A 6,046-nucleotide genomic window follows, 5' to 3' on the forward strand; every position below is an offset into this window, starting at 1 on the left:
CTTTCCCTAAATCACAGTTTAGTGGATGATGGGAATCTCTCCACCATTACGAGTGGACTAAACATTCCAAATGGTCACAGTTGTTTTGTCTGGGTTTCCCTGTGAGTAAAGCCGGAAGCAAGGACTTGGGTGCAGGTGATTCATTTGGGAGGATGGCGACACTGGCTGTACCACTCAGAACTTCCCTCAGGAACAAAGGGGTGGCTCTCCACCTGCTGACCTCAGCTGTCGGTCCTCCTGGGATGGCCTCAGTTGCAAAGAGCTTCCCAGTTCAAGGTCATACCCACTTTTGAGGGGCTCATATCCCATGACTGATGGAAGCCAGGGTACAAAGCTCTGGCCCCTCATCTCAGCTCTGGATAATGGGGAACTGTCATCTGAGCTTCCTAATTCCTTGGAGGTCAGCGGTGGCTCATCTGCTGCCTTGATATTGAAGGAATGAGAGGGCTTAAGCACAACTATAAAGCTAAGAATGAAGGCCAGAGAACCTCCTCGGTAACATGTAAAGCAGTTTTCATATCCAGCAGAAAGAAAGCAGGGAAAGCTGAGGCCCAGGCCCACGACTCAATCATAGGAATAGATGAGTTCAAAGAAGGTTAAAGTCTCTACCTAACTTAGGTAAAGTCTAACCAAGATCAGGGCCCTGGTTAGAAAAAAAATGTAACCCTGACACATGGTATGGGGACTTCAGGTTAATGTTCCTGAATATCTTGAATCCCCAGCCTTCCCTGTACCCCTGCACCTGCAGAAATGACCCCTTCTTCCCTATTAAGAGATGCAGCTCTCCTTTGCTTAAAGACAATGCAAAGATCTCTGCAAGACAGCGTGTGCCTACCTCACAATGTCCCCCACCCCCTCACCGCCCCCACTCCTGGCCACTGGGCCAAAAATTAGGGCACGATCACAACAGCTGGCTAGGCACATACTGGGCCTGATAAGGAAGAAAGGGAACATTTCTCTAAGGAGCTGCCTGACCCAGACAACATATTCCAGCAGGAGCTGGGAGAGCATGCTTGGGGCAGCATTTTGAGGTGTTTGATCAAAGTGGGGTGGAACATAGAGTTGGTTGAGGGAGAGTTTAGAATTTGGGAGCAAGTCCTCTGCCTGGGGGCACACCGTTGGGATAGGTCCTTGTAGCTTGGTTAAAGCATTGGCCCATGCTGAGAAGATACAGGATTGTTGTGAGGCTGTGTGGGAGGAGGGGTCAAAAGGCTGAGAAGAATGGGCATGGTAGAGTGGTTATACTCAAAGGCCAGAAAACCCACCAGAGCATGATGTTCCATGGAAGAGAGGAGGATTTATAGAAGCAGCGAGGAATGTGTCCGTGAGAGGAGCACCCTCATCACTGAGATGGCTCTCCTCCAGAGGCCGCGGGCTGATGGCAGGATAAGCCATTACAAAAGAGGGCTCGCTGAGAGCAATGCGGAGGGTAGGATCCTGAGGCAATGGAATTCAGGTGATGTTGCTTCTCCTTCAGAAGCCAGGTGGACACAATCGTTGTAGAGAGCAGAAAAGGCATCAGGCAGGGGAGTTTTAGCTGTGGAATTGAGGAGATGGTTAATTGAACATGGCATCTCTAGGGGCAGTTGACCGGCCGCTACTCAATCTGTACAATGATCAGAAACTGAGGATGGATAATCAGGATGCTGCTGACACTCGCCTCAGTAAAAAGCCCCCACAATCCCTCGAAAAGAAGCCATTTTCGGACCTAGAACTTGATTGAAGGAGAGGCCAGGTTCCCAGGAGGAGAGACCCTGTACTATCACAGCAAGTATACGTGGTGATAATTCTCTCATTTTTCCCACAAAGTAATTCATGGCTATCTACTTGGGTAACTGTAATGGGGAGAGGAGAATGAGCTAAACACTTGAAGGACTGACACAAGGTCAGAATTGATGTAGATACTTGGAGACCTGAAGTGTCATCTTGGATTCTGGTTGAAACCTGAACTATGTCCAGATTTGGGGGTATTATTTTGCCTACTCTTTTCCAGTAGGTCTTTCCCCAGTCTCAAATAATTCCCTCTCACAGACGTTCAGATGGGTACTCAGCGAATCATTTGAGAAGACTTTTCTGCAGTCTCTCCTCTCTGGTACTTCACCCCAGAAATTCTAGCCACCATGGCATCCTTGATTTCTGTCTCCCCAACTCAGAGAGACTGCCAGGCTCTGTTTGTGCACCCTTTCCTTCTGTGGTCAGAAACTAGCTCTGTGTAGTAACCAGGTGTGATAAGAGGGCTCATCTGACTTGTTTTTTTCCAGTGATCACAGTCCTGTGTTGCCTGTTATCTCATCTCTGAAAAGTGATGTTCATATGTTTTGTCTGGTTTTCCAAGCTGTTTAAGGTGGAAGAGTAAATCTAGGCCCTGTTACTCTATCTTGTCCAGGAGTGAAAATCCTTTTTTTTTTTTTTTTTTTTAACTTATTACTCTAACAACACAAAAGATTATAAAGGAAAACTAAAGTACAGTATTTGGTGGTAAGTGGTGAGTGATTCCATGTTGAAGAGTCATTAGCATGTTAAAAGTTCTTAGAAATCCTGCAATGAAGAAAGCTAATTTCACCTAGTGTTTTTTTGTTTGTCCTGCTACAGGAAACAGGAAGTCGTTCTAGGTAACCAGCTGGAGGTGGGAGTGGGAAGCGAGGGGCACAAACATGTAGGATTGCAAGAGACTGAGATTCAGTCTTTGTATTTATGAAAACCATCTAGCTGTTCTAGCTGCATAGTGGTTTTGTATGGGTGGCTTCGCTTGGCCCTTGTTCTGGAACACCCTGTCCAGTGTCCCCTTCCCACCTCCCACCTGGTTCTTCAGTGTCTGGCTCTTTCTTGCTCCTACTCACCTCACCTGCTCACAGAGGCTTTCCTGACCACACTGTCTAGAATTGGCTTCGGTCAATCATTTTATTTTCTCTGTAGTGGTTCTCCTCTTCTGAAACTATCTTCTTATTTACTTACTTGTCCGTCTGCTAGAACGAGATTTCCAGGAGAGCTGGGATCTTCTCCACCATTGCATGCCCACAGTCTAGACCTGCGTCAGGTGCTTCGCACATGATGATAACTAATGGCCATCAGGGGTGATCGAGCGCTCCTGTGGGACAGGCACTGCTCCTGGAGCTTCCCCTGCGTTATCTCATTTTTAAGATTTGTTGACTAAATTCATGAACGGAGCCCTCTCCCTCACCCCCTAACTTCCTACAAATCTGGCCCACGTCTAGTCCCACCTCCACTAGGAAAGTATTCTGGTGGCCTCCAGACCTCCATCTCTATCACACCACTTCCTGCTTGGGACCCACAGTCCATGTGCAGATCACAACTCACCTGTTGTTGATTCCCTTCTTACCAATGGTTAAAATTAATTGTGTGTGTGTGTATTTTTAAATAGCAATTTTACAGTTTGCTCTGTAATGTTTATTATGGTAGCTTGGCTGGAAAAAAATTTCGAACTATTCTTCAATGTTGCTGAGAAGCCCCTAAGCGGACAGGTAATACCTAGATACGAGCTCCTTGGTGGTTAAGAGCTTCTACTCAACTTACTCACTTCACCCAAGCACCATTCATTGAGCGCGTAACATGTGCCAGGCACTGGTCAAAGTGTTGAACAAAGCAGGCACCACCGTGAACTCCCCTCCCATGCTTATATCCTAGAGAGATTTTATGGTCTTCTGCATATCTCCAAGGTGTGAACACATGACTGGGCATCCATTCATTGATTCACCTATTCACTCATTCACCAATATTTAAGTACCAGCTGGATTCCAGTCACTGCGCTTGATGTATGGATACAAAAGTGAGTATCCACAGACACATAACTCACAGGACAGTGTATGAGGGAGGGGACAGATAAACACAAATCATAAGGCATATCAAGCTGAATGAAGGGATTTGATATAGTCTGGGGTACCAGGGAGGCATCCTTGATTTGAAAGAGGTGTTCACTGGACACGAACTGCTTTCCCCACAGTGGGAACAAAAGTGCCCTGAGGTGGAAGGAAGCCACGACATTCTGGGAACCCAGAGAAGAAGGCCCATGAGCTGGAGGCAGGGACAAGGGACACCCAGAAGGTCCTCTTGTAATGCTGGGTAAATAGGAAATCTAACCATGCTTTTATTTGAACAAATACTTTTTTTCAATGTAACAATTCTAGGCTTGCAGGAAATTGTTCCCCTTCCTAGGGAGAGTGAGATGAGAAGACAGACATGCCCTTTGAAGGTGACTTCTAGCTGTGGCCCCACGCTGGATGGCCTCGGGGAGCAGTGTTGGTGGCCTTTGAGTGCCACAGGCTTGTAGGATAAACCTCCTGGAGGAACAGATTGATCCACTGTTGCCTCTGAATCCCTGCCCACTTGCAGTGGAGAGGCTGTGCAAGTCAAACATTGATTCAGCTGCCGCTGGGAAGGGATTGGGGTGGAGGGGGAGGGGTCAATGGCAGGGAATGGGGACAAAGTTGGGAGCAGAAAACTGTTAGGGGAGGAGACTTGAGGGAGGCCCACTCAAGGGTTAACTCCTCCTGCCTGTGTCTCTGTCCCTTCTCTGCTCGCAGGCTGTATTTATAGATAGGATAATTGTAGAGGCTGTGCTTGCAGCTCTGGGCTGGTGGGTGGGGGTGGGGAGGCCTGGGTCCCACCTGCTCCAGGGAGCTGCCCCTCCCCCACTCTCTCTTCTTTCTTAGATCTCCTAACCAGACCCAGCGTGGGATAGGGACAACCAAGCAACGTCCTCACTAGGTACTGACCACCTCACATTTAACGCCCCAAACAGCCCTTGGCAGCAAGTACAATAATTTTCTCTAGCAATTCAGTAAGGCACTTTCCTGACCACCTTAGTTAAGGGGCCCCTACAAGGGAACCCCCACCAGCCTCTCTCTAGGACCTTGCCATGTTTTACTTCTTTCATAGCACTGATCATAATCAGCAAAGTACCTTGTTTGTTTATTTTTTACTTGTTTACTTAGTGTCTGCTTTGTCTATCTTGTTTGCTGAATGCATGGCCTAGAATAGGTATTAAATAAATGTTTGTTGAATAAATGAATGCTTATTTAACAGACTAGGAAACTGAGGCTCAGTGGGGTGAAGTAATTCTCAGGGTAAGTGGCAGAGCTGAAATTAGTCTCTAGGTCTGAGTGTCATCAGACAGTAAAGTTTAGCAATGGACCAGGAATCAAACACAGGGACTAGGCAGCTAAGGGAGGGACGGAGGGTGCGTGTGTGCATGTGTATGTGTGTGTGTGTGTGGGGGGGTGCGGTGATGTCTCTGGTGGATGGAGCTCTCCTCATCCTGGCTGAAGGGGCAGATGCTCTTCAGCTGTGGCTAATTTTCGAATCTTTTCAGGACAAGCCAGAAATCTGGATTTTTACGTGAAATGTCCTAGTTTTTAAAGGCTGGCAACAAATCCACATTATAAAAACACACCACACAGAGCACAGGTCAAACGACAGAGCTGCAGGCTGGCTGGGACCTGTGGTTTGCAACCTCTGCCTTCGACTCACCTGCCCTGTACTGAAAAGCAGCATGGATGACGCTCTTTCTGGGTGCTGCACATTGGGCGTTTCAAAGTCCTTCCTTACATAGCGCTTCTTTTAATGATCATGATGCTCCAGGAGGGTGGTAGGGGAGTTTGCTGCACCCATTTCAGAGATGAGCAGACAGAGACTCAGGGGGACTCTAATGAAGCCATAGAGGGATGGTAAAGAGCACTCACTCTCGGCCCTTTGTCTTCTAGCCCTGGCATCTGCCCTGCCCAGCACCACTTCTCCCCATTTCACTTCTCCCCCACTCATCTGGGGTATAGGAGGGAGGCTGCATGAATGCGGATGAAGAAATCCCATGCTGTGCCACCCGCAGGTTTGGGCTGCCCCCAGCAGGATTTATGGCCAGCTCTGTGGAGAGTGGCCTTTGCTGGTTCTCGTTTGGAGATGCAGTTAGCAAATTATTATCACGCTGAGTAATGATATAGCTCTATCAATACACTTTAAGTCTGATTAGTCTTTAATAGTTGTCAATCAGCCCAAGAAGAGAAGGGGAACCCTTGGCTAGTCTGCAAACTCT

Source organism: Pteropus alecto, unplaced genomic scaffold (assembly GCF_000325575.1).
Source record: "Pteropus alecto unplaced genomic scaffold, ASM32557v1 scaffold8, whole genome shotgun sequence".
In the NCBI taxonomy this organism is placed as follows: domain Eukaryota; kingdom Metazoa; phylum Chordata; class Mammalia; order Chiroptera; family Pteropodidae; genus Pteropus; species Pteropus alecto.